Source organism: Polypterus senegalus, chromosome 11 (assembly GCF_016835505.1).
Source record: "Polypterus senegalus isolate Bchr_013 chromosome 11, ASM1683550v1, whole genome shotgun sequence".
NCBI lineage: Eukaryota > Metazoa > Chordata > Cladistia > Polypteriformes > Polypteridae > Polypterus > Polypterus senegalus.
Window position 1 is genome coordinate 102,991,345 of NC_053164.1, and position 27,110 is coordinate 103,018,454.

At 39.8% G+C, this 27,110-nt stretch overlaps 1 protein-coding gene and 2 long non-coding RNA genes across 4 annotated transcripts in view; all 3 read left to right on the top strand.

Annotated features, from left to right (window-relative positions):
• The window catches only part of LOC120539387, a 201,537-nt gene extending 185,066 nt beyond the window's left edge, over positions 1-16,471 (top strand). The window contains exon 8 of the long non-coding RNA XR_005635599.1: positions 16,183-16,471. This is a non-coding gene — a long non-coding RNA (uncharacterized LOC120539387). The remainder of the gene's footprint in view (positions 1-16,182) is intronic.
• Positions 1,899-9,603, top strand: LOC120539389. The gene is made up of 2 exons (XR_005635605.1): positions 1,899-2,158; positions 8,738-9,603. It is a non-coding gene; the product is annotated as an uncharacterized LOC120539389 (long non-coding RNA).
• Positions 16,472-24,930: 8,459 nt separating the features above from the next.
• LOC120539391 (peroxisome proliferator-activated receptor alpha-like) overlaps positions 24,931-27,110 on the top strand; it is a 107,815-nt gene continuing 105,635 nt past the window's right edge. Inside the window, exon 1 of one of the 2 annotated variants that reach the window (XM_039769399.1) lies at positions 24,931-25,014. The gene's annotated coding sequence lies outside the window, so the exon portion shown is untranslated. Of the gene's footprint in view, positions 25,020-27,110 lie in introns of both variants that reach the window. The other variant, XM_039769400.1, reaches the window with a different exon arrangement.

Genomic DNA, 27,110 nt, shown 5'->3' on the forward strand with positions numbered 1-27,110 from the left:
CTGTTTTGCATGGGGTGGAAGATGAAACGTTAGCACAAAGATAAGTTTTATGTTATTCCTTTAACAAAGTGGACTTTGTCTGAAAGCTGGTGTAACAGATTTGAGGTTTGGTCTGGCCTGTTTGTCTGCATGGATGCTTGAGGTAGCTGCTATTGTGACAATCCTGTTTTTCTTTCATTTTCTATGCTTTTTCTGTGACCTTCTAAAATGTAATATCTGTGGTGATGATTCTTAGGATATACAAGACACTAAGTCTTCAAAAAATCTAAAGAAAGAAACAATTAAAGCCAAAAGAGTAACTAGTTACAGCCTATCACAAGCGAAGGTGGACATCAGGGAAGCAAATAGAGGTCCTGATGTTCCCAAGCTGCTAGTTGTATTGCAAATCTGACTTCCTGTGCCTTCAATTTAGAGAATGGCTGTTGAGCCAGCCTGGGCAAAGTGTGGGTTACAAGCACCTGTCTTACTGCTTTTCCATTTTAGCAAGTGGCTACATCACACCAAAGGAGCACTGGGGAGAATGCCTTGAAACTGGAAGATCTGAGAGACATAATTATAAGACTAGGAGGGAATGGAGCCTAAAAATTAACCTAGAATAGGTATTATTAAGTCTAAAATGAATAAGGCTGGAAGGAATTCAATGATGAGAAATGTTTGCTGACATTTTGTACTGAACAACTGGAACAAAAGACCACCATCACAATTAATAATCTAGAAACCAAAATGAAGACAAATTTAAGGCAGTCCTGGTGTACAGGATTATGCTTGGTGCCAGAATTTTGAGAATTTTAGGTGTCTAATAGCTGGATAGAACCCCAGTAAGTTAATGTCAGAGTTCTTCACTAGATCTCTGAGAATAGCCTTTAGAGAAAACCCAGGGACTGAAAAGCTTGCCGCTTATCTGGAAAACTTTATCCTATGGCCTCCTTCATTAGCTTTATAAAGTTTCAGGGGAAAGAAAATGTAATGCACAGTAATGTAATGGACTCTTCAATTCCACCTGGGGGAGTAAATGCTAACATTATTTCAAGTTATTGTCTGTTTTTACATGCATTTTTATTACTCTTTAATTTAATATTGTTTTTTGTATCAGTGTGCTGCTGCTGGATTATGTATATTTCCCCTTGGGATTAATAAAGTATCTATCTATCTATCTATCTATCTATCTATCTATCTATCTATCTATCTATCTATCTATCTATCTATCTATCTATCTATCTATCTATCAGTGCTGAAGAGAAGAGAGTTCTTTGTACAGTTCAAAAGAAAGTTGTGTACTACAGCATAAAGAAGTGGCTGCATGTCAGGTATTTGTAATTGTCTGATCTATTTAGCTATGACACACTTGAAGAGCCAGAGAAGTCTTTAAAAATGCTTGTGTAAAATGTATCTCAAATCTGAATATTATAGATAAGGAGAAGTAGAAATAAAGAAAAGGAAAAAAGAAATGACATTAACAGACGTGTAGAAGTAAGCAGGAGACAATCTACTTTAGAATTGCATGGAGGAAAATGGAAAGAAAGAACAGAGAAAGATTAAAGTCAGAATTCGCTTAAAGTACAGCAGAATACTGTTGCTCTGAATGTATGGTTTGCAAAGCCCTGCTTTGAGATTTTTGTTTTGCTTTTATCTTCCTTAATCTATGTTTTTTACTGTAATCTACAAATTTTCCTTGTCATTTTTTCTTCTGTTTTATAATATTAATTTGTAATTGCTATTCCTTTGTGTATCATCATCAATAATTTGTATAACCCTTGTCACGAACGTAAGAGTAGGAGGACGTTGTATGGACCAAGTAAAGGTAATTCAATGCCAGGCCAGGGTGTGGCGGGGTGCACTAAACCTGCTCCTGTTATCTCTACAGACCAGCCGCGGGAAAACCTGTGTGACTCAACATTGATGACATCACTTCCTGTTTCGGGGGGAAGGGGTGTGTGTGTGTGTGTGTGTGTCAGGACAACACCAATTCCGTTTCCGGTGGCCACAATGATGTCACTTCTGGTTCCGGCGCCTAGACTAACGCCAGAAGAAGGTCACTTCCAGTTCCCCTATGTCACTTAAAACCGTCATCTTTTCAAACCTTCAGCTGTTCATGCCTGGACTCCAACCAAGACACTTGTTGCAAAATCAATCAATTGCAGCCAGGGATAATATACAGGTGGGTGCCCCAAACCTTTTTTAAGTGTGTCAAGTCTGATCATTTCACACCCTAAATTAAATGACCGCTATGTATTTTGTAATACTCATTGCTAATAATCTAGAAATGTTTTATGTATTAATGTCTCAGTAATAATATTAAGGTTGCCCACATAAATTACTAACTTGTAGTTGTAGTTAGTAGTATTTAATAGCTAATACTGTCTAATAATCTAGTGATGTCTGGTTTCCTTTGCTAATAGAGAAGTGTAATTAGTAACTACAGGAATGTCTTGGGGCAACTTGTGCGTTTCTGCTGTGCCCTCCTCAGTGGCAGGGACTGAAGTGTTTGATATTGGCGTCAACTGGGGAGGCAGGTTGCAGGCATAGGAGTAGAGTGAGGGATAGGAGACAGAGAAGTCTCATTCATGTCATTTAGCATCTGGACATTTACAGAAGCGTCACTTACTGCAGGGCTAAGTAACTGAGACGTGCCATTGTTGTAGGAGAAATCACTGTAAAAGGCAACATTTTCCTTTTTAATCAAGAAACATGAATTCTAAAATCAAAAAGTTTAAAACACAGATGTATTATTACATTGCATAAGTATGAATTTTAAAGGTTGTAGTAATGAATTCTAAGGAAAAAGTGATAATTACATCTTGACAGATCGAAGTCAAAAACAGTCTTCCTGCTCTATACATTTCTATATTAATGAATTATTAAGGCTGAAAACATATTGTTAACCATTAGAAAAGAAGACTGTAAAGTTTAGAAATTTATTTCTTTAAATTCTTATTTAAAAATATAGACACATTTGTAACCATGTTTATTTGGAATGCAAACAAGCCACAGACTAAGAAGGCATAATATAAAGATTTGAAGATGATGGGGAATAGCACTATGCAAATTCCAGCTCAGCTACTGTGGTGCAATGTACATATTTTAACACTTTGGAGGAAAGCAGAAAAACCTGAACTTGTCCCAGTTTGGTTAGCCTTTGAAAGGAAATCCTGTTCATGCTCCTAATTACGTATCGTTCTATGCTCTTGTAACTACTAACTACTGCCACTTAAGCAGGTATCACTCAGAATATGGCAGCAATGTGAAAGGCAGGTGAAATTCATGCCTGACAAACATCCCTCCACACTGTCCTTAAGTAACAAAGTTTTAAAAACATAGATGATTTTTTGCATTTAGATTCTTTTCAGAAATTTTACTTAAAGATTCTTGCCAGGCTTTAGTAACCTTTTAATCTCCCTGATCGAAACTTCACTGTCTTAAAATAATTAAGATAAAAGCAATATCTCTATGCTGTATTAAATAGAGAAGATAAAATCAGTATTTCCATACACTGTCACTCTCTTTCATAAAGTTCCTCTTTGATTTACTTAGGGTGTTGGAAATTCATTCAGAATTGTAAATATAGAAACAGATCAACCACTAACAATATAAACTCCTCATCAATCTGTGCAAAGCATGGTGTAATTCACATAAGAAGTGTACAGTGTGACTTGTAGGGTGCACTACTGAGTCCTTTTGCCCTCAAGCACACCAACACCAAGTCCCAGGTTCAAATAATATCTATTTTACTAAATACCTTCAACAAGACTTCTTTGTATCATTTACAGAAGCACCCACACACAATTCTCTTCTTGCCTTCTCTTTCTTCTTCTCCATTCACTCCTCCAGGTGAGCTGTGTTCTCCGCCTCCTAACTCTGACCCCTTAGTCATCAGAGCCCTTTAATGTAAGACCCAGAAGTACTTCCAGCATTACAATGCTGTACGTTGGAAGCACTTCTGGGTCAGGCGTAATTTACTTGAAGTAGGGTCCATCTGTCCCTGTAGCTCCTCCTGGAAGCACCCTTGGAACCCATCTGCAATTCCCAACCCGCTTTGTGGGTGTCCATGCAGGCATGATAGCTCAGGGAGACTGACATATGTTGTATCTGGGGAGCAAATAGCCCATAAAGGTGGTCTCCTCCTGTCCTTTAATTATATTGTTCTTGAACCATTCTGGCCAGAATGCCAGCCCATGCTTGGTGTCCATAACATAGTACCTCCCGGAGCTGAACCAAGAGGATTCCAAGCAAATTTTGCAGTGCCAGCTGGGTCACCCCTTTTCATCCTATTTTGTTACTATAAAAAAAATTGCTTGATGGTGCAAAACAGTGAAAAACAACAAAAATAATGGTAGCCTTTTTGGCTCCAGGAATCAATAGATCAGTAGAACAGGTCTTGATTGGGCGCTTCGTCCTCTACGAAGCTTGGGTCGAAACTGAGACATTTATCTCTGAGGCATCCAAGTTCTCAAAGGGCTCTGACTAGAAGGGGTGGAGTCCTTTGACTGCACTGGCCATTTTTCTAAGCAGTGTAACTAAGAAAATAGATGATACTGTTAGCGACAACGCCCTCTCTTGTCTTAAGGTTGAGTTTATTACCTCTGATGAACCAGGATGATGGTCCTCTGATGTGCATGCTTGACTACAGTATATATAAATACAAACAAATATAAAGAAAACTAAAAAGAAAGAAAAACTCTAGCTTGGCAGTTACAGTCCCAGTGAGGCATGATGTGTTGCTATTGGTATCAGGGGCGATTCTAGGGACTCTGGGGGCCCCAGTAAAAAAATGCCATGGGTTCTTCCAACTCATCATCCATCGAATCACAGCATGGTAAAATGTATTACCATTATTTTAGCACAAAGTCTAAATTAATAAAATCAAAAAGGTGAATTTTATAAACACAAATACTTTAATTTTGTAAAAAACATTTTATAAATAAAACACAATAAATGTACACATTGGGCAAGAGATGGCAAATATTTTTAAACTAGCTGTGTAAGCCTGCATTGTAAAAAGCATTGGGTCCTAGAAACTATTGAAATTGTCACAAGAAAAATTAAAATGTAGAGGTGACTGGCACTTATACCTACTTTGGGCATCTCTCTCCTAGGAGGTTTTGTGTTGCCGACATGCTTGCATTGTTTGTGCATTAGTGGCTAAGTGACTGTCTTTCTTCAGAGGCTTCCTTTTGCCGACGTGCTCACCTCGCTTGTGTCTTAGTCTCGTGAGGAAAAATAAAAGGGATACCATTTTGCCGATGTGCTCGTCTCACTTCTGTATTAGCCGCTAAGCGAGTGTCTCTTTCTTCAGAGGTTTCGCTTTGCCGACGTATTGGCCTTGTTTGTGTATCCTCAGAGGTGAAGCCCTTAGCCCAACTCCACCTCTCACTTTTGGGCTGGATAGACACGCACACTTCCACACGTAGATGTTTATATATAAGATTAGTTTATTACCTGTCTTTGACAGGTAGTGTGGCTAATAAAAAATAAATACAAATTGCACATCATAATGTTTGAAAAATAAATTAATAGTGCACATAATAGAAACTAAGAAAACAAAAAAAACAAAAATGCCTCGTAAAGGTATTACTGAAACTTTCAGAATTGCAACTAGCGGGCATTTTAGCAAATGCAGCCACTGTACCCTTGAGGTCGAAAGACCTTCAAACATTGTGCTCTGTTGAAATTAGAACCAGGAATAATTAAGGATAAGATTGAGCAACACCTGGCAAGAAGTTTTTCAGAACAGTCAGCATGGGTTCTGAAGAGGGAGGCCATGTTTTACCAACATGCTGGAATTCTATGAGGAGGCAACAAAAGGATATGATCAAAGTGGGGCTTATGATATTATTTATCTTGACTTTCAGAAAGCATTTGATAAGGTGCCACATGAGAGGTTGGGCATCAAACTAAAGGAAGTGGGAGTTCAGGGTGATGTTTTTAGATTGGTGCAGAATTGGCTCAGACACCGGAAGCAGAGGGTGATGTTGCGAGGAACCTCATCAGAACTGGCCGATGTTAAGAGTGGTGTTCCACAGGGGTCAGTGCTAGGGCCGCTGCTCTTTTCAATATTTATAAATCATTTAGAAAGGAATATAAGTAACAAGCTGGTTAAGTTTGCAGATGGTACCAAGATAGGTGGATTAGCAGATAATTTAATTATATCATTACAGAAGGACCTGGATAGCATACAGGCTTGAGCAGATTTGTGGCAGATGAAATTTAATTTCAGTAAATGTAAAGTATTACACATAGGAAGTAAAAATATTAGGTTTGAATACACAACGGGCTGTCGGAAAATCGAGAGTACACCTTATGAGAAGGATTTAGTAGTCATAGTGGACTCTAAGCTATCAACTTCCCAACAGTGTTCAGAAGCCATTAAGAAGGCTAACAGAATGTTGAGTTATATAGCACGATGTGTGGAGTACAAGGCCAAGGAGGTTATGCTCAACCTTTTTAATGCACTGGTGAGGTCTCATCTGGAGTATTGTGTGCAGTTTTGGTCTCCAGCCTACAAAAAGGACATAGCAGCACTAGAAAAGGTCAAGAGAAGAGTGACTAGGCTGATTCCAGGGTTACAGGAGTTGAATTATGAGGAAAGATTAAAAGAGCTGAGCCTATATAGTTTAAGAAAAAGAAGATTAAGAGGTGACATGATTGAAGTGTTTAAAATTATGAAGGGAATTAATACAGTGGATCAAGACTGTTATTTTAAAATGAGTTCATCAAGAACATGGGGACACAGTTGGAAACTTGTTAAGAGTAAATTTCGCACAAACATTAGGAAGTTTCTCTTTACACAAAGAATGATAGACACTTGGAATAAGCTACCAAGTAGTGTGGTAGACAGTACACCTTTAGGGACTTTCAAAACTTCATTTGATATTTTTTAAGAAGAAATAAGTGGATAGGACTGGCGAGCTTTGTTGGGCTGAATGACCTGTTCTCGTCTAGATTGTTCTAATGTTCTAAATGACTGAAAGCCTCTTCAGGCACATGGTAGATCTCAAGTAAGATTTACTCATCTTTTTGGATGAAAAACATCTCTCAGCAGAGGCAACAGTGATAGGATGAGTAAGGACTGCCAAATGACGTAATTTTGACTTCTTAGACCTTATCTCACTGTTTCTTGCTCACTCTGTGATTGAATTGGTGCTGCTGAATTTCGGCTGCACACTGACTACAGTGGCGGCTGGAGAGACAAACCTGAAATGACTAAATTGTCTAGACAAGCAAAGTCAATCCAATCTTTGCTTCCAGACATATAATTCCTCTTCATGATTTATGAAAATAACTTTGATTAGATTTAATGCTACTAAATAACTAACACTCTCGCAACAGAGATAGTGGAGCCTTCTGATTGTTTCATTGTAGTGTATCGTTATTATGCTTCCTGTTACCCACAGATCTGTTGTTGCAATTACCTATGTATGTAAACAGATGCCCTCAGGGACCCACTCCCAGTTTGGGGCCCTAGGCAATTGTCTGCTTTGTCAGTCCTGTCGTCATGCCTCCGGCTGGTATGCATGCTTTAATCATGTCTGAACTTTTCAGAACTCTAAAAGAAAGTCTTTACAAAAAGTTGCATTGTCACATGAGGTGGCCCTACAGACAGTAGATTTGCCGTCACACCGCTGAGCAATTCGGTTCTTATTTGTCTTTGGCTCCCTCTTTCTTGTGTATAAGCAAGGTTATGGTTAAGGGAACCTAATAGTATTTTGCTTATAAAAATTCTAGTTTTGGTTTGTGCAATCACTTTACATCAGTCAGTCATTTTCTAACCTGCTTAGACCTCAACAGGGCCACTTGTGTAGTGTGGGGTTGGAGCCTATCCCAGCTAGCACAGTGCACAAGGCAGAATAAATCCTGGACAGGGTGCTGGTCCGTTGTATTTACATATTGATTGCTATCTTGTATTACTATGTTTGAGCTTAGCCACATCTTACATTCTATAACTAAGAACCCTAAAATCTTTGACACTGGATAAAGCAATATGGTCCACCAGGAGCTGTATGAAAAATGTACCATTTTCATCAGGGCAAATATTGAAGAACAACATAAATGGTACAGTGAAAAGCAGCGAAGGTGTATGACTTAAAATTCATGCTTTAGTTAAGTAAAAGATCAATTAGGTCACAGGTGATGATAGAATGAATGATCTCAATCCAGTATTCATTGATAAGTAGTCAAGTTCTTTAAGGAAGAAGAAGAAGAACTTCAATAAGTTAGTATTTAGATAAAGTTCAATCATTGATAATACTGTCACAAAATTCCAGAGTTTTCAGCTCACATCTGTCAGGAATTGGGGAGATTTGTATCCTTAGCCCTTTCTTTTGCCTGCTGTTCACTATGCAACCCTAATTTTACAGTACCTGTATATCGATTACATGGTGGGAGGAGTAGAGGACATAAAAAGTGGGAGCTCAGGTGATATACATTATGTACCTTTGTGCTTCTGCAAAGTCTACTATTTTTGAGCTTCCCTCTTGCTTTATGTTCTAGTATTTTGATAGGATTCTTGTGAATTTAGAGGTTTTAATGGCTTCTATCTCTAGTTTGTGACTTTCGTCCTGCAGTTTGGATATTTTTGCCTGTAACTGTCTGACTCCTGAATTACTATTTATAAATTACAGACTTCATATAAAAAATATCTTTCCACCTCTGTATCATAGCTCTTAAAACTTCAGCTTGTTCATGTATGGATCTCAACTTTGGTTGCCTCAACCTGCCATGCTTTAAACTTTTTCTCCAGAAAATTTGGCATCAACTGGCTGCACTTCAGATGCTCCATATTTATTGGGTGCATTTGTTCGGCACATGACTGACAAAATCTTTGTCAATAAATATTGTGGAAGTTGTACCTTCTCCCCCTGCAATGGACTGGCACCCTGAAGAAGACTGACCTTCTTCCCAATTCTGCATGGGATTCCTCCTTTTTACCTGATGTTCTCATAACATCCCAAGGATATGCATGTTTGGTTAAATATAGTAAATCCAAGGTGCACCATAAAAGTGACTGTTCCATCAAACGAAGGCCAGATTAGTTTTTTTTTCTTTTGCATACCTAAAGTGGCTGTGATAGGCGGCAGCCCCAGTGATGCTGAAATGGAGGAATTTGATTCAATGATGGAAGTTTACTGAGACAACAATGAATGATGGGCATTGAGCAAAAATTTTCATGAAAAGCCAACATACTTAATGGACAAAATAAATGTGTTAAACTGAACTTTCTTCAACCTTTTACTTTTTGGTATTGTTTTACTGTGGTGGATAAACTGTGAAACCTACTGTATGCTTCTAACTGAGTTTACTTTCACATTTTAATTGTCTATGCGGACCCCTTTAAAGAAGTATTTAAACCAAGGCACAAGTGCAGTGTATGCGTTGCCCTTTACATATGCCAAATACCTTATCTGAGAAGACAATAGTCTTTTTTTAGACTATATATTGTGTAACCATTGAAAATAAAACAAATGTATGTTATTGCAAGCATAATAGTCTCAAAAACAGTTGTGCTAGTATATTTCAGTATTGGAAATAAGCTTTATAGGATATTGCTTCATGGTAACATCTGTGTTTTAATATACAGTATTGCCTAATATACATTATTTAACTCAAGCCAATTTCTGAAATTGGAAAGATTTTCTCAAAAGTTTATATATTGTGTAAGCTAGAACTTTCAGTGTTGCAATAACAGACCCTTTTTACCTTATGATGAAATTTTTCCACCACATGGAAAAAATAGAAATAATATTTCAGGATGAGACAGCCAACATTAGTTTTAGGCCAGACAACTGTGAGGCTACTTTATGAAGCAGAAGCAGACTTTCTCTCACTCTCTCAGCCTTGCTGTCCCCTGCTACATATTCAGTACTACTGAGGATATGACACTGCCTTACCTCTGGTATAGCTTTCTGCTCACTGTCACCCTTCATGGTAGGTTAAGTTAACACAGAACTGGAGGGCTATACTGCTTTTATGAGTTCACTTGAATCTATGGGATGATATTATTATTATGGTGGCTCAAAGGAAGCTTTTCAACTACAGTACCTCTTTATAAATGTCATACATCACTAGATGGTTAGATCTGATTATTTCTAATATTAAAATAATAACTGGCTCCATAACTATACCTTTCTACAATACAATCATCATTTTAGCTTAGTATAAATTTGCTTCAGTTATAGATTGTGTATCTAATCCATAGAGTTCATGTGAATCATGTACTCGAGGACATCAGTGGAAATTAAGGGGAACTGAAGCCAGGAAGCAATTCTTTAATATGTAGTTGAAGCAGAAGCCTGGACGACCTTTAAGAAAAATGTGGATGTGGATGTGATACTGGGGCAGCTTATTAGTGAAACAAATGGGCTTGATGGACTGAATGATCTTTCTTATGTTCTTATGAGATGAAACTAGCAAAAGAGTAATGGCCTGGTGCTAGACATGCTCACCACTTTCATTTGGCCCACATACCGCCTTGGAATGACAGCGATGAACTCATCCATATCTGTTTTCTAGAACACAGCCACAAATCAATCATTACTGAACCATGTCTCAGATATGCTACAGGCCAGAACTGGGCCACAGCGCAGCCACAATTGAGATGTGTTAAGCACAACTGACCTAGAACATAGCTATAGCTCAACCATAATAAGACCATAAATTAAGCAGGATTTGGACCAGAACACACCCACAACTCAACCTTCATAACATCTCACTTGAAACATGATTTGGGCTGGAGTACAGCCAAAACAAAATGTCCTGAAGAAACTCTAGACCAGATTTTCAGAAAGAAGAGCAAAATATCACTGGTGCTCATCCTGTACCAGGAAAGTCCTGGGTACACATCCAGCAGGCAGGTGTTTCTATAGGTGTGCTTTCCAAGCTCTTCTGCGGGAGCACAGATGGGGAGTCAAGAAACACAGAAGTGTGGCAGATGATCAATACTGGCCTTTGAAATCAGAAGATGTCCAGTACCGCTACATACAATATACTACATGTTCTTGGTTGCCTATGGGTCACATTTGGCCTAGTATGCAAATAACATGAACATTCCTAAATGTGGGTGGTTGCAGGTGGATCATAATTGGCTCATAACATTTGGCTTACAATCCATATACCATGAGAATCATTTATTGTGGCTTGTTACATGTGGGACACAATACGTTTGCCATTGCCATAACCAAACCAAACCTTAAGTGTCTAAAGTCAACTGCATTTGACCCAGAATAGTTTGCTATCTGGATTTAATCCTTTCCTCATGAAAAACGTGTTCATGCTCTGTAATTATGGAACACAGATATTTTGAACAATTTAGGAAGGTGTTTCTTTGGTATGAATAAACTTATTTTATTGATTTTTCTCTTTTGTGTCAAAAATATTATTATTTATTTGTATGTACAAAATTGAGATACATGCAGCTTATTCCTAGTTTTTCCTCCACCACCAATTGTGAGTCAGTGGAGGTATTTCCATGTAGGTATCTCCAGAAACTTTGTGGGACAAGAGTCAAATTTTAAAAACTGTTATGTGTTGCAGAGAAGGAAAAAAGTGAAATTGTTGTAGTAAGAACAGACCGCAGTTTGAAAGACTCAAAGACTGAGTTTCTGATATTGATGAGAATGACACTGGTGCACTACAAGGAACAGTTCTGCCTCCTTTTCTCTTCACTCTATACACCTCAGACTATAAATATAACAAAAGGTGATGTCACTTGATTCATCATGTCAGATGACAGTGGGTGTATTGATAAAGGGGATGAGTCAGAGTAAAGGAGTCAGGTAAAGAAGTTTGTTTCTTGGTGGAAAGAGAAATGTCTGCAACTTAACATAAGCAAACCAATGAACTGGTTAGTGCCTTTCAGAGCCTTTATATCTGGTCACTATTCAAGCAGTGGATGTAGGGGTGGTCTACTCCTACAAGTACTTGGTGGTCCACATTAATGACAGGTTCTACTGGTCTCGGAAAAAAGTGCAGACCAGGCTGTTAATGTGGGAAGTGACATCCTTCACATCTTCTATTATTCTGTGATGGCCAGTGCAATTTTCTACTCTGTGGTGTGCTGGACTGGTAACATCACATCAAGAGAGACCCACCGAACCAACAGGCTAATTGAAAGGGCAAGCTCAGTTATGGGATGTACTCTGGACCTCCTGGAGATAGCAGCAAAGGAGAGAATTAAAACAAAACTGAGTGCCATTTTGAACAATGCTGCATATCTTCTCTCAAAGACACACTAACATGGAGTACTTTCAGCCAACGATTTATTCATCAGAATTGTGTCAGGAAACGCTATGAGGCTCCTTTATACCAACAGCAATACTTCTGCGTAATGCCTCACTCAGAGTTAGACATCCTTTTCTTTCGTTTAAACTTTTTCTTCCTTTTTTGTCATTCTGGCATGTGTGTGTTCAGACCATAGTGTGTGGGAGTATATAATTATCTATCTATCTGTTTATGTATTTATTTATTTAAAGAGCTTCTGTAAAAAGTCAAATTTTCCCATTGAATCAAGTAAATTCTATCTATCTATTGGGGCCTCTACGGGTTGTCACAGCACCCTAAGCCCCATGACACAACTTCACAACACAGTCCTGGGTTAAATAAAAAGTATTTACTCAATAGTGTGATTAGAAGGTTTCTAGTTTCCTTACTTCAATATATTCAACTAGCTGTGTAAGCTCATGCTGTAAAAAGCCCAGGCTCCTAGAAACCATGGATTCTGGCACTTCAATCGATGAATCGCATCACTTGTGCATTGGTGGCTAAGTGAGGTTCTCTTTTCCTTTGGCGGTTTCGTTTTCCTGACCTGCTCACCTCCATTGTCTATCAGCAGCTAAGCAAGTTTCTCTCTCAGAGGTTTTGTTTTAAGAGAGGTTCTATTTCCCCAGCGGTTTCGTTTTGCCGACATACTCGCCTCCATTGTCTATCAGCAGCTAAGCGGGTTCGTTTTCCCAATGTGCTCACCTCGCTTGTGTATTAGCGGCTAAGTGAGTCTTTCTTTTATAGGCGGTTTCACTTTGGTGACAGAGTTGCTTTCTTTGATCGTCATGCTGTAGCCTTGCACTTTCAGGATGCTTTGTACTTCCTGGCTGGACAGACAGACACACACGCTTCCAAACACAGATGTTTATAGATAAGATAGGTATTAAGTTTCTTCTCTTTCATCCCTCATGAAGTCTCATCCACTAACTTCCCAATTCTGACCCCAAGTCAAGTGGAGGGCTTGGTTTTAACTTCAGACCTGGGAATACTTCTGGTGCTCAATCTGTTAACCCCGGAATCACATACAGGTCTGGAAGTACCCCAATGGTCCTTGTACCATCAGTATTGCACAGCTTCACCTGGCAGGCCCCACAGAACCCAGTAGGACAGACCCTGGGGACGACAAATTCCATGCTGCTCTGCGGGTATCTTTACTGGGGTCCCCCAGACAGGATGCTGCCACCCCGTGTAAAGGGGTACGTACTGCCCACAGTAGTCTGTTTCCTACTGCGCTGTCCTTCCCTGTTCCTCAATCCATCCCAGGTGTTGCTAGAATGCCAACCCCAGAGTAGCCGCTGCTACAGTCTCTTCCTGAAGCCTTGTTTTAGCATGACAGGAGAATATCACTGCTCCCCAGCTGTGCTTCATATCCCCTGGCCTCTGGACTGGGTAAGGGAACAGGACAGATCCTAGCAGGAACACCCATTGGTCTCTGACACTATCTAAACCAAAGGAAAACAAAAAGATCACATTAGGAGAAATAAGCCCCTATAAAAAAGACATAGCAGGTTTTCTTGAGAAGATATTTGTTTTATTACTAATATATAGAATATCCAGTTTCAACAGACATTGAAAATGTAAAAATGTTAGCCAGTACGCCAGATGAAGGAAGAAGGGTTTCAAATAAGTGAAAGGTATGAAAGATTTTTTGATTTAGAGATATAGATAATTCCAGTGACCTTGATTGAATATATACAGTAATGTGAATGTGAAAAGTGAAGAGGAAAATGGATGTAAGGAGATCTTGAATTATGTTTCCTTGAACATCTTTTTTCATGTTGTATGACTGTGAGACTCACTGTGGGGGATATCCACTTTACCACAATATTTTCAAATGATATCCTTCTAAACCTGGTGATCTGAGCTTTTGTATTACTATTTATTAGATTAATAAACCAACAGCAATTCAAGCTTGGGATGACCAGAGAGTGCTTGTTGTACTGTAGATCTCATCGTTTGTAACTTCATTATTTTGATTTAATAGCAAATGCCAACCCTTCTGACAAATTTCTCTTCACTCTATACACCTCAGACTATAAATATAACAAAAGGTGATGTCACTTGATTCATCATGTCAGATGACAGTGGGTGTATTGATAAAGGGGATGAGTCAGAGTAAAGGAGTCAGGTAAAGAAGTTTGTTTCTTGGTGGAAAGAGAAATGTCTGCAACTTAACATAAGCAAACCAATGAACTGGTTAGTGCCTTTCAGAGCCTTTATATCTGGTCACTATTCAAGCAGTGGATGTAGGGATGGTCTACTCCTACAAGTACTTGGTGGTCCACATTAATGACAGGTTCTACTGGTCTCGGAAAAAAGTGCAGACCAGGCTGTTAATGTGGGAAGTGACATCCTTCACATCTTCTATTATTCTGTGATGGCCAGTGCAATTTTCTACTCTGTGGTGTGCTGGACTGGTAACATCACATCAAGAGAGACCCACCGAACCAACAGGCTAATTGAAAGGGCAAGCTCAGTTATGGGATGTACTCTGGACCTCCTGGAGATAGCAGCAAAGGAGAGAATTAAAACAAAACTGAGTGCCATTTTGAACAATGCTGCATATCTTCTCTCAAAGACACACTAACATGGAGTACTTTCAGCCAACGATTTATTCATCAGAATTGTGTCAGCAAACGCTATGAGGCTCCTTTATACCAACAGCAATACTTCTGCGTAATGCCTCACTCAGAGTTAGACATCCTTTTCTTTCGTTTAAACTTTTTCTTCCTTTTTTGTCATTCTGGCATGTGTGTGTTCAGACCATAGTGTGTGGGAGTATATAATTATATACTATAATTCTTTTTTCATGTTGTATGACTGTGAGACTCACTGTGGGGGATATCCACTTTACCACAATATTTTCAAATGATATCCTTCTAAACCTGGTGATCTGAGCTTTTGTATTACTATTTATTAGATTAATAAACCAACAGCAATTCAAGCTTGGGATGACCAGAGAGTGCTTGTTGTACTGTAGATCTCATCGTTTGTAACTTCATTATTTTGATTTAATAGCAAATGCCAACCCCAAATGGGCTGATAGAATGTGATTTCCAACAAATGAATAGAGGATTACCAGAAATTAAATTAAGGCTTTGCATGAGGGACTAGTGCCAGGGCAAATAAATTTTCTCCAGTTTCTAAGTAAACACAGACATTTATCATTATATATTGTCGAAGTCAAACAGCTGAGCTGCACTGCTGGCTTTTCAAATCCAGCACAGATTTTAAACGTAATGTGGAGCCTGCATCACTAAATGGCCTTCTGCTGAGAGAAAACAACATGTTGAATCTGAAAATTGACATTAAGGGTGCCTCATCAGATAAACTCTGAATTATGTAAAAAAACTGCTGTTTCATTCCACTTAGATTTCACACCACCTCACTGCCAAATTACCCTGGTTGGGCAAAGGCATTTATGCAACGTCTTAGAGTAAAAATCCAATAGCTAGCTTTTTATTAGTTCAGTGAAAACTAGTATGGCCGGATCATAGCAGGGGAAAAAGGAGATCAAATAAAGTGTTTGATTCTACTTTTAAAGGACAAGTGGACAAGTCATTGCTCTAATTTAGCTAGGATTTAACTTAATTGTATAGTTAGGTAAAGTGGGCAGATTTTTTGGAATGTATTTAATCCCTATAATCCCTCCTTTGTGTACCCTGCTATTTAGTCCCAGTTAGATCAGCATTCTAGATTTGCACCTGCATAAATGGAAGCAAGAAAATAAAGCATGAGGAAATATTCAGGAGAATGTGTATTACCATCTTAATTTTATGTCTAGTCTTATCTTTATTCACAACATTTTCTCCAACTAATTGTACCAATGGATCAAAACTAAAATATAATTATAGGAAAGATATTGGTATAACTTCCATAATATTATGCAGCCTCTATCCTAATTTTCCTCTTTTCAAACTCTTTCTACAGGTCTTTGGATCTGCCACAAGATGTAGACATCATTCTGGCCAACTTGTTACTGCCATCTTTGCACTTCCCCACTAAAACTAAAATTAGAACTGGCCCAGAAATAACAAGAAAACCAATCACAGTCCCCTTAGATTACTCCCTTCTCCTCCAGTCTCTCCAATTTACCCACTGTGGTGGAACAGGTTTGTCCATGTACACAAATTGAAATTATACTGTGCTTAATCTTTTTTGTAATTGTATACTTCGCTGAATACAATACTGTTAATTTAAACAATTACATTATACTTTATATACTGCTTGAATGAACTTTAAATCCTTCTGCAGTCCAAACCAAATGATGGCAAATCAAGAAATCTTCTGGGAAACCATCAAACCAGCATGACCAGTTCTTACTCTAATGGTTTCACCCGCTTTTTCACTTATTTAATCTGACACTTGTGACAGGGGCTTGGCGTCCTTACCTAGCCAGGATGCCCCTGCACACTATATTCAGGGGGAACAACCATGGACATTGCAATACCTCCCCCTGAACGCTAGTTGGCCACCTCCCTGGGGTGGAACAGTGTCTCGGGTTCCCGCAGGGCATCCTGGGAATTGGAGTTGGGTGCAGCCCTGTTGGGTCCCGCAGGTACCGCCAGGGGGCGCTGTATTTGGGACTCCTGAGCCCGTGTGGGCAACCAATTCGTCCCACCCGGAAGTGCAGCCGGAAATCAGGGATCAAGCACCTGGAGCACTTCTGGGTGAACTATAAAGGGAGCCAGCGACCACCACTCAGTGGCCAGAGTCGGGTGGAAGGAGAACAAAGCTTAGTGAGGAGTGAGAAGAAGAGGAGAAATTAGTGTTTATTGTGTGCTTGGCACTGTGTTGGGCTAGTGGGACACAGAGAAGATGTGTCTCACAGCTGAAGAAAATAAAAATTTATTTAATTTTACACGTGCCTCCTGTGTCTAATCTGTGTCGGGTGGGGCGCTATATAGCGTCTTTCTTACACACTCCATTACACATCTGACAAGCACAAGTGGAAGCCAGCTAGAAGTAAAATTAACTACCACTCCCTCTCTGCCTTACCTTAGCTTACAGTCACAACACCCCAGCTTCCTGACTATTTCTCTCCATTTCCCTTATTTCTATTACTTTCTTTCATCCCATGGTGGCATATAGAAAAAAATACATTCAGCCCACTGTCATTACCGTCTGTTTCTCCAAACTCTGTGTGTACTTTGTCCTCTGGCTCAAGGTTTATTGCAGCTTCCCAACTTGACTGTTACATTAAATGCTGCTGTAATGAAAAGGCTGAAATAAAAAAAGAAAAACACAAACAGGGTTACCTTTCCATTTATTGTACCATAGTGACCTCTTTTTCAAACTCTTTACCTTTTTCTAAGTGTGCATCTTTCAATATAAAAAGTCTTTTCCTATTAATCAATGTATACTCTCTTTAACTTTTAATTCTCTCCACATCTCCAATCTTTGCGGGAATGACAGAACACCACCTCCAGTTCAACCTTTTTCAGACTGAATGTATAAGCCAGCCAAACCTTCTGTCCTGTGGCTTTGTTATCTTCTTAAGTACAACTACAGTAAAGATATCAAAGACTATTAAAACACAAAGTGATATCTTTGATAATAATCTCTCCTTTACTGAAACAATGACTCAATCCTGCCGACTATTCCTCTATGAATCCATATAGTCATTTTATGCCAAACTTAATCAAAATGAGTGGAATATCCATGTGCACCTAAACACATTCTGGCCCATCTAAATAAACTTTGTATATTGGCTTCTAACACTGTGATATCGCACCACTTCTGATGCACCATACCCTCCTTTTCCACACACCCTATATATATATATATATTTATACTGTATATATCTTGTCACACACGTGCGCATGGGGGGCAGCTAAAGGGCTTGAGTGAAGGCAGTTTAGAGGTATGCCGGGATGTGGCAGAGTACACTGACTCTTTTTCTCCCTTGCCTGTAGACCATTCCCAGGGGATTCCACCTGGCTCTCCTGACATCACTTCCAGGACTGAGCCAATGGAAGTCGACCACACCAGCTCCAGCCCCTCTGATGTCACGTCCGGCTGTGAGCCAATGGCTGAAGACCACGTGCTTGATCCTTATGACCTCACTTCCTGCCTTCCCCTTTAAAAACCTGCCCCTTTTCCCTTTTTCCTCAGTCTTGTTTTGGACTCCGTTGTATGCACTTCAGTGCTGGTTATTTTGAGAAAAACGACTTTTGCTGCCAGGATACCATATTACACGGGTGGCTGCCCCAAACCTTTATCGGTCTATGTCTCATTTTTGTGACAATATATATATATATTGTGGAACGGGACCCGGACACAGACAGGCGGACATCGTTTTGCACCCAACACACGTTTATTTACACTATATACAGTAAACAGTTCAGTGCACAAACTCAGTGCCTCCAGCACCTATCCCCCAAAGTCCAGGCCTCACAGTCACTCAATGCCTTCCTTCTGGCCGCCTCCAGTCCTCTCTCCAGCTCCATCCTCTTCCACCCGGCTTCCGCTCTTGAATGAAGGGAGGTGGCCCTTTTTATCACACCCTGGATGGGCTCCAGCTGCTTCCCGGCATTCCTACGCAGACACGCCCTAGTGTGGCGGAAGTGCCGGCTGCACACCCGGAAGCCTTCCAGGTGTCCCCTGTCTTCTTCCCTCCAGCACTTCCTGGTGTGGCGGAAGTGTTGGATTCCTGGTTTCTTCAGGCACCGGGGCGCCGCCTGCCGGTGGCCACGGGCCCCTACAGGGTTTGGCTTCCAAGCCCCTTACCCGAGGCCACCAACAAAACCAAGGTGGTCGCCCCCTCGTCGTCGGGAGGAGGCACCAGCCCTCCTCCGTTCTGCTCGGGTCATCCCGGCTGGGCTCCACCCCCAGCTGCCTGTGACAATATATATATATATATATACAGTCATGGCCGAAATTATCGGCACCCCTGGAATTTTCTCAGAAAATGCACCATTTCTCCCAGAAAATTGTTGCAATTACAAATGTTTTGGTATACACATGTTTATTTCCTTTATGTGCATTGGAACAACACAAAAAAACAGAGAAAAAAAGCCAAATCTGACATCATGTCACACAGAACTCCAAAAATGGGCCGGACAAAATTATTGGCACCTTTTCAAAATTGTGGGCAAACCGTTTTATTTCAAGCATATGATGCTCATTTAAACTCACCTGTGGCAAGAAACAGGTGCTGGCAATATAGCAATCACACCTGAAGCCAGTTAAAATGGAGAAAAGTTGACTCAGCCTTTCTGTTGTGTGTCTGAGTGTGCCACATTAAGCATGGAGAACAGAAAGAAGAGCAGAGAATTGTCTGAGGAATTGAGAACAAAAATTGTGGAAAAATATCAACAATCTCAAGGCTACAAGTCCATCTCCAGAGATCTTCATGTTCCTTTGTCCACTGTGCACAACATAATCAGGAAGTTCACAACACATGGCACTGTAGCTAATCTCTCTGGACGTGGACAGAAGAGAAAAATTGATAAAAGACTGCAACAAAGGATAGTCCGAATGGTGGATAAACAGCCCCAATTAACTTCAAAACATATTCAAGCTGTTCTACAGACTCAAGGTGCAACAGTGTCAGCTTGAACTATCCGTCGACATCTGAACGAAATGAAACGCTATGGCAGGAGAGCCAGGAGGACCCCACTGCTGACACAGAAACATAAAAAAGCCAGACTAGAGTTTGCCAAAATGTACTTGAGGAAGCCAAAATCCTTCTGGGCAAACGAACGTCTTGTGGACAGATGAGCCCAAGGTAGAGCTTTTTGGTAAAGCTCATCATTCTACTGTTTACAGAAAACGGAATGAGGCCTACGAAGAAAAGAACAACGCAGTACCTACAGTCAAACATGGTGGAGGTTCTAAGATGTTTTGGGGATGTTTTGCTGCCTCTGGCACTGGATGCCTTGACTGTGTGCAAAGCATCAAGAAATCTGAAGACTACAAAAAGATATTTGGGTGCAATGTAGGGCCCTGTGTCAGAAAGCTGGGTCTGCGTCAGAGGTAATGGGTGTTCCAGCAGGACAATGACCCCAAAGCATTATCACAGTGCTAGTCGAGTTTTGTGCCAGGGAATTCCCTAATAATACTGTACATGGCTGACTGTCCCGGACAGCAATTTAAACATCATGGGCATGCTGAGCAGTTGCCTGGGGGCCCCACGAGCATAGGGGCCTTATGCTAATCTATGTATGTTGTGACTTGCTGTCAATAAATAAATACTATACTATACTAAACAATAAATATTTGCTATTGTGTTACAAGTGGACATTGGCATTCGCCTCTAATTTAGTATCACGGTTAACTCTGCAACGTCACTTGCATCTATGTGTAAGGATCTTACATACTACATAATTTAAAAGCGAATATGTTAACGTCACTTCAACTCAATTCTCTGCAAAGGAATTTTAGAAAAGTTTTTGTTGAACACTTGATTAATGATAAATAATTCATAGTAATTTCATACTATGCCATCTCCATCTGTATGGTTGACCAGTTGAGTATCATTTATATGTTGAAATTTTTGTGTTTGTCAAGGCTCATGTTATATTTTTTGAACATTTGTGTTGATTAGTCTTTGCTGGAAGTACAATTTCAAAAACTATATGTTTAATTTTATCGACCATTTACATTTTAATTTCTGTGAGTGGTTGTGTAGGTAGGGGAACAGTGCACTGCTTTGCTCTTAAGACGGTCCTGCATCCTGGCACTTGAAAAGTCCACCATAAGAGTTACCAGTTTGGGCACATCTTTTAAGGTGGCCTGGCTGTGCACGTTCACTGTTATGCTTCTGTCCTAGCTACATATGTCTATGGTAACCCCTTAAATGTGGGTAACCTAACACAATGCATAAAATTACTGAATAAAATAGCAATTACTATGTCTGTACTTGGAACATAAATTTTTACTTTAATGAAGCCATAATATAAGGGAATTGTAAAAAAAATATTGCTTAATTATTTAAATGATACAAAACAAAGAAACTGTGTTATTGCATCTACTTTCACTTCATGGGTTTTCCTGAGGTATTCAGATATTTGTCCGCATCTCAAAGACATACATGTTAGATTCCTCAGTCACATTAAAATACCTTAGTGTAAGTGAGAGTTTGTGTGTTATCTCACTGTACCTGGACTAGTAATTCCTTTTTTGCAACCTTTACTTCAGGGATATAGGAGCCAAATAACTATGATGCTATATTGTAAAAAGTTTATAAAATGTATGATACTTTGTACATTAAAAGTCTCTGCATGTCTTACTGATATCTCAAACTGGATGAAGGACCACCATCTACTGCTCAACCTGGCAAAAACGTACAGTACCTTCTTCTGATCCCAGCCAGCCAGTCTGTTCAACTCCTCATCTCTGTACATCTTGGCTCACTGTTGCTAACACCTTCCAAATCAGTACATCACCTTGGGGGGGTGATTGATGAGCAGCTATCTTTTTCTGACCACATTTCTACTGTTTCATGTTTATGTAGGGTCACACTGCACAACATCCGCAAGCTCAGACCTTACCTGACAGAGTATGCAGCACAATTTCTGGTCCAGGCTTTGGTCTAGTCACATCTGGATTACAGCAACTCGCTTCTGGCTGCTATCAAACCGCTGCAGTTGGTCCAGAATGCAACAGTTGGTATTTAACCAGCCAAGACAGGCATATGTCACATATATACAGTGCATCCAGAAAGTATTCACAACGCATCACTTTGTCCACATTTTGTTATGTTACAGCCTTATTCCAAAATGGATTAAATGCATTTTTGTCCTCAGAATTCTACACACAACACCCCATAATGACAACGTGAAAAAAAGTTTACTTGAGGTTTTTGCAAATTTATTAAAAAATAAAAAAACTGAGAAATCACATGTACATCAGTATTCACAGCCTTTGCTCAATACTTTGCCAATGCACCTTTGGCAGCAATTACAGCCTCAAGTCTTTTTGAATATGATGCCACAAGCTTGGCACACCCATCCTTGCCCAGTTTTGCCCATTCCTCTTTGCAGCACCTCTCAAGCTCCATCAGGTTGGATGGGAAGCGTCGGTGCACAGCCATTTTAAGATCTCTCCAGAGATGTTCAATTGGATTCAAGTTTGGGCTCTGGCTGGGCCACTCAAGGACATTCACAGAGTTTTCCTGAAGCCACTACTTTGATATCTTGGCTGGGTGCCTAGGGTCATTATCCTGCTGAAAGATGAACCGTCACCCCAGTCTGAGGTCAAGGGCGCTCTGGAGCAGGTTTTCATCCAGGATGTCTCTGTACATTGCTGCAGTCATCTTTCCCTTTATCCTGACTAGTCTCCCAGTTCCTGCCGCTGAAAAACATCCCCACAGCATGATGCTGCCACCATCATGCTTCACTGTAGGGATGGTATTGGCCTGGTGATGAGCGGTTTCTGGTTTCCTCCAAACGTGACACCTGGCATTCACACCAAAGAGTTCAATCTTTGTCTCATCAGACCAGAGAATTGTGTTTCTCATGGTCTGAGAGTCCTTTAGGTGCCTTTTGGCAAACTCCATGCAGACTGCCATGTGCCTTTTAGTAAGGAGTGGCTTCTGTCTGGCCACTCTACCATACAGGCCTGATTGGTGGATTGCTGCAGAGATGGTTGTCTCTCTCCACAGAGGACCTCTGGAGCTCTGACAGAGTGACCATCGGGTTCTTGGTCACCTCCCTGACTAAGGCCCATTTCCCCCAATCGCTCAGTTTAGATGACCAGCCAGCTCTAGGAAAAGTCCTGGTGGTTTCAAACTTCTTCCACTTACGGATGATGGAGGCCACTGTGCTCAATGGGACCTTCAAAGCAGCAGAAATTTTTCTGTAACCTTCCCCAGATTTGTGCCTCGAGACAATCCTGTCTCAGTCTACAGACAATTCCTTTGACTTCATGCTTGGTTTGTGGTCTGACATGAACTGTCAACTGTGGGACCTTATATAGACAGGTGTGTGCCTTTCCAAATAATGTCCAATCAACTGAATTTACCACAGGTGGACAATTAAGCTGCAGAAACATCTCAAGGATGATCAGGGGAAACAGGATGCACCTGAGCTCAATTTTGAGCTTCATGGCAAAGTCTGTGAATACTGATGTACATGTGCTTTCTCAGTTTTTTTATTTTTAATAAATTTGCAAAAATCTCAAGTAAACTTTTTTCATGTTGTCATTATGGGGTGTTGTGTGTAGAATACTGAGGAAAAAAATGAATTCAATCCATTTTGGAATAAGGCTGTAACAACAAAATGTGGAAAAAGTGATGCGCTGTGAATACTTTCCGGATGCACTGTAACTTTGACCTGTTTGAAATTTACATTATTCTGTTTCACTGTTTAAGTGACCTTTGGCATGACTCTGCTTTGGAAATGAACCTGGAATAGACTGCAGTACTGAAAGTGAGATGGCAATTATGTCCAAATTGGTATGCGTTAAAAAAATGGAGCATCTCAGCATCTTATCCTAGGGAGTCTTACTGACAGACTTTGTCATAAGTAACCAAAAATAATTATTGACTTCTTGAAATCGTTAACCACAACGTCCACATTTCGCTCCCAACCAGCCTTTGCTTCCGTACAGAAAAGGGAGTGGTTTCATGCAAAACAATGATTGTGTTTTATTGTTATTGTTATTATTATTATCTATTTTTCTTCTTTGCCATAACGAGCCGAGGAATTCACAGTCTTAAAACCTTGTGAAATAGCGCAGCCGCCTGCTGGTATTCATGCCTGTCTGTTAAGTCGCAGTTGCCTGATGTATTCGTTTTATTTAAATTTGCGCATGCAGGTCAATTCAGGATAGTAATCTGTTCACATTCATATCGAATTTGGAATGCTTGAATCAGTTTTTGAACAGTGAAACGCAGAAATCGGATATTAGCCCAAAATCGGAAATAAGACAATTTTACCTGTTTGTGAAAGTAGCATACGAGTGTGCCCTGTGATGGTCTAGCATCCAAGGTTCCAGTTTGCTCGTGATGCTGCTAGGATAAGGGAATGTCAGATTCGCAAATAGAATTCCGTTCCTTTTATAGTTCTTTACCAGGGTACCCAGCACTGCCGAGTTGGGGGCACTAACTACATTCTGAAACGAACTCCCCTATCCAAATGTGAAATCTGTGCAAAATCTGACGGATATGAGCAGCCCTGTGAATTTACATACCAGACACACACGCACACACAAATTCAGCTTTATATATTTGACAAAAATTAAACTCTATTAAACGGGTTGGATAATGGATGGATGAAAACAATTACATTAGTTTTTTGTATTTGCTCGATACGTTCGTATTCCTGGAAGGCTACTCTCTTCCCGAAATTGATTTATTATAGTAAATAATTCAGAAAAAAACAAATATAGGCACAGTGAGCCGTGCTCTGTAAAAGTACTTATTTTTATGTAACTTGAAACATTTAAATACAAGGTGCCAACGAGCCCGATGCCCCAGATTTTAAAAGAAACGAATTCACATTCTTCACACTTTTCCTTTCTCTCGGTAAGTGGTACGAATCAGATTGAGTAGGAGAGGACGAAGTGGGCGTTTCTGCTGGGCACGGAGAACTGTCATTTGCTGAAGGCATAGGTGTGTCAGGAGGTGTGTGTAATCGCCTACCTGTCAGTCACAACGTCATTTCCGGAACTGCTGTGGTGAGGGGCGGGGGGAGCGAAAGTCGCGCTGTGTACTTACTGATTCTGATTACAGCTGTTCGGACTGGCAAGGACGTGCGGACTAAGTCGTATTGCCAGCTTTCAGTAGCAGCGTAGTCGTTTGATACCAGAATAGCAGAGGTGAGGTAACTTGTCTCCTCTTTTTCCATGCGGTGTCATGCTGTCCTTTTCTCGGAGTTTGTCGCAACTTGTTTCTGTGTGTCACAAACGTCAAGTTATGTCTCGACCAATGTCACGTTGTGCTAGATCGTCAACTTCTGCTTGGTCCAGCACTGGTGTACTTAAGCTTGTTAATCGGTAGGATCACTTTGTTGCCCAAATATGCATTTGAGAGTCCAGTATGTGAGATGTTCGTTTGTGTACTAGCTCAACTAATGTCCCATGACGTTTACTGGGCAGCGGTGGTATCTTTTGAGGTGTTCGCTAGAAACTGTTGCAGATGACCTAGGGGCCTTTCTCTGTGGGCTGGTTTCTTCCGAGGCTCCGCATTAAAAAAAACGGTTTTCTTTTAGATCGTAATGTTTTTATTATTATTTATTATTATTATTTTTTGTTTTGTAAAGAGAAGATTTTGGCGGCATTAACTTTTTCATAACTTAATTTAGCTAAAGTCAGCAATGTGCAGATTATTGTAGTTAAACGACTAATTTTGTTTTGCGGATTAATTGGTTTGTAAGAGTGCATAATATTTTTCTGTTTTATAGTCGTAGTATGCAAGTGCACGCATAAATAACATGCAGGATTTGTTTTTAGTTGGCTGCTTCCTTAAAGTCTTTCAACACGAGTCGCCTCATTTACCAAAGTATTTTATCTTGCATTTAAGAAATCGGTAGAGAAGCAACTTTTGGATGAGAATGGTACAAACAATTGTTTTATTTAAGCGTATGCACTTTCTCATGAATTTGTGATACTGTACTTAAATTTGTAGCTCTTTTGCCTTTATGACAAGATTATCAACAGAGCTTTTGCTGCACGCCAAGAGTAAATATAATAGTATATCTCGGGGCTGTCAAAATCAGATCCTGTAGGGCCAAGGTGGCTTCAGGTTTTTGTTCCAACCATTGTATTAATTTGTAACTAGTTACTGCTGATAATAGGAACATATTTTTTTCTGCCTCAGTTTTATTTGACTTTTAAGCTTTTTCCCCCCTCACCAACATTCTAACAATAATGAGACAAAGAAAGCTCACAACCTGATCCCATTTGCACATTTGTGTTTATCATACAAGTTAAGGGTCTGAGAAATACTGACACTTTGTAGTTCACAGTTTATTTTGGTGGGGCTTTCGTGAAAGACAAAATCAGTCTTTTATAATTGCCTGCTTTGACAGAAAGAGAGCAGCAGAAATCCAGAGAATTAAGGGCAAGGCCTGGCTTCTAATTAACAGGATGGTTGGGGTGAAAATGGCGATCTTCCAGTTTCAGAGTTGGAGAACCATGTGTTATCTGGGTAGTTATTGGCTTTGAATCTCATTATATTTTGGCTGCTTATTTAGAAAAGAAAAGATTCTGAATCTTGAAGCAAGTCCATTCAAATTTAGACACAGATATATATGCTTTTAGGAGCAGGATGTGGTTTCTGATTAAGAAGGTGGATAGAATGAAAACGTGCACCCATCATAATTTTCCAGGATTTGTTTGGCACCCCTAGTATGTCACATTTGAGGCAAGTTCATCAGGAATGAATTGTTTCCCAGTCTCCACAGTCATTCTTAGGGCTCCCTACAGCTCCTGCAAAGCTTGCAGGTTTTTGATTTAGCCCAGTTTTATTATTTTTTTCCTAATTTATATTGTTTTTGAGTTGGTTAATTACCTTAATCTATTTTTGCATTATATAGTAGCATAAAAATTTAATGATTCAATAAAATTAGCATTTGTAGAAAACATTTGTGCATCTTTGCATAATTTTGTGGCATGATTTGGACAAACTGACTCTTTGGCCTTTTCACTTTGTTGCTGATTAATGTGTTATAAGTAATAGTGCAAATGTGCTCCAGAGAAAAATATAATGCTCTTCACAATCATGTTGTTTTCACATCATAATTTATTTTAGAACAGAAATGAGCAGAAGTCTGGAACCTAAGACACACAACACATCTCTGATATGGTTAAATTACTACATGAATATACATTGTAATTAATATTCCTTAGGACTAAACTAAAACTGTCAGCTATTGTGAATGGAGAAACACCTCAACAGAAAAGTTAATTAGGAA